General features: G+C 44.7%; 1 protein-coding gene across 1 annotated transcript in view; it reads right to left on the reverse strand.

The window, feature by feature from the left end:
* LOC119950836 (tumor necrosis factor receptor superfamily member 9-like) overlaps positions 1 to 2,260 on the reverse strand; it is a 24,370-nt gene extending 22,110 nt beyond the window's left edge. The window contains exon 1 of the mRNA XM_038773673.1: positions 2,128 to 2,260. The gene's annotated coding sequence lies outside the window, so the exon portion shown is untranslated. The remainder of the gene's footprint in view (positions 1 to 2,127) is intronic.
* Between the last annotated feature and the right edge of the window lie 267 nt (positions 2,261 to 2,527).

The following is a 2,527-nucleotide window of genomic DNA, read 5'->3' on the forward strand; positions in this document are numbered from 1 at the left end:
ATACGCAAAGTGAACTCACATTCCCCCATTTCTTCTCTGCTCTCTCTGCCAAGGGTTACCTGGGTCATTTGTACAACCGGCTTGTCTCACTGAACATTATAGTTCGGTTGCAATCCTCATTTTCAAACATCCTCCTTGCCCTCCCATAATAAATGAATATCAATCAACACAATGAGCTGAAACAGCCAGAATAATAAAAATCAAATACAGCAACATCAACCTGGGGACACAGTTTAAAAAGAAGATGTTTTCCCATTTAAAACGGAAATGAGAAGAATTTCCTTTCTCTCAGAGGGTCCCAAACCTTTAGAAATCTCTTCCCCAGAGAGTGATGAATGAAGGGTCAATTCACATTTTTTAATGAAAATGAAAATCGCTTATTGTCACGAGTAGGCTTCAAATGAAGTTACTGTGAAAAACCCCTAGTCACCACATTCCGGCACCTGTTCGGGGAGGCTGTTACAGGAATCAAACTGTGCTGCTGGCTTGCCTTGGTCTGCTTCAAAGCCAGCGATTAGCCCTGTGAGCTAAGCCAGAGGTAGTTAGATTCTTGGCTAACAAGGGAGTTAAAGGTTATTGGGGGGTAGGCAGAATGTGAAGTTGTGGTCACAATCAGATCAGTCATGATTTTAATGAATGGTGGAGCAGACTTGAGAAGCTGTATGGCCCACTTCTGCCACTAATCCATCTGTTCCTATGTATGTTCATAACATGTTCAACACATGACGAGTGGTTGAGCTCCATCCAAAGAATGACTCCCATTAGCTCACATGTCCAATTTGATCCAGTTTAGCTCAGTTGGCTGAACAGCAGTTTGTGATGCAGAGCGAGGCCAGCAGTGTGGGTTCAATCCCCGTACTGGCTCAACCTTGTCCCTCGCCTGAGGTGTGGTGATCCTCAGGTTAAACCACCACCAGTCAGCTCTCCCCTCTCAAAGGGGAAAGCAGCCTTTGGTCACCTGGGACTACGGCAACTTTACTTACTAACACCCACTATTGCTTGAATCTCTGAACTTGTTGTTCCATTTCCACATCTCCATCCTCCAAATAACAACATGTTTAGGATCAAACTGCAGCATCAGGATACCATTTAAAGAAGATGGTTTTGTGATCATTTTGTGATGCTAGAGTTGTAAACTTCCACACTCCATAACTAAAAGATATTGATTAGAACAAAAATATGAAACTTCCTGATGTGTGTATATTTGTACAATACCTGATCATTCATAACGAAAGATCCAAAAAAGCACATGCAACATCCCAAACCCTACATTCACAATTCTAGATTAGTTTAAACTTCTGCACTTCAACCCAGCACAAGCTTCTTGCAGCTGAACCCCAGTGAGAGTCAGCACTTTCAGGGAGAGGAGGGGGAGCTGAACCCCAGTGAGAGTCAGCACTTTCAGGGAGAGGAGGGGGAGCTGAACCCCAGTGAGAGTCAGCACTTTCAGGGAGAAGAGGGGGAGCTGTACCCCAGGGAGAGTCAGCACCTTCAGGGAGAGGAGGGGGAGCTGAAACCCAGTGAGAGTCAGCACCTTCAGGGAGAGGAGGGGGAGCTGAACCCCAGTGAGAGTCAGCACCTTCAGGGAGAGGAGGGGGTGCTGAACCCTGATGGATATTATCGCACACATTAAGCCTCTGGCAAAATTCCATATCAATTACCAATGACACTCGCCCTCCTGCAGAAGTAACGATCCTCACCCAACTTACAATAACTAGAATTTCAACGTGGCCACAGTAAATGTCAGGTTTTCACAACTTTTTAAAAAATAAATTTAGATTACCCAATTATTTTTTCCAATTAAGGGGCAATTTAGTGTGGCCAATCCACCTACTCTGCACATCTTTGGGTTGTGGGGGTGTGACCCACGCAGACACGGGGAGAATGTGCAAACTCCACACGGACAGTGAACCAGAGCCGGGATCGAACCTGGGACCTCAGCGCCGTGAGGCAGCTGTGCTAACCACTGTGCCACCGTGCTGCCCTGGTTTTCACAACTTAACAGGAATTTAGCAAAGCAATCTCAAACATTCCAGTTTCATATCGACCAATATTTAAAACAATCACCACTCAGCTCAAGGCAATAAAAGTGGATATAGATGCTTTGACACTGAAAAATTTGCATACCTTACAAAAGCAAAACACAATTCAGTTTCCTTCCTCAGTTGCCTCCTTGAATTATTGGGAAAAACACCAAAAAAAACTGAACAATAGATACATTTTCACAGAAGAAAATAAATCACCACAACAGGAATTAAAGAGGATGGGGATTCCCTCACCTCCCGAGCTATGTATCACCTTCACCAAACCCTTTAACTTAACATGTGATCAGTGACAGACATGAAACATTACAGTTCAACAAGACCTGATTTGTTGGTCTTTGTTCCCTGCTGAATAGAACTGAAAAGTATTTAACTCCTTGTGTGCTGATCGCACAAACAATTCTGCAGTACATTGAGGAGAGGGAGCTGAACCCCAGGGAGAGTCAGCACCTTCAGGGAGAGGAGGGGGAGCTGAACCCCAGGGA

This window comes from Scyliorhinus canicula, chromosome 16 (assembly GCF_902713615.1).
Source record: "Scyliorhinus canicula chromosome 16, sScyCan1.1, whole genome shotgun sequence".
NCBI classification, from domain to species: Eukaryota; Metazoa; Chordata; class Chondrichthyes; order Carcharhiniformes; family Scyliorhinidae; genus Scyliorhinus; species Scyliorhinus canicula.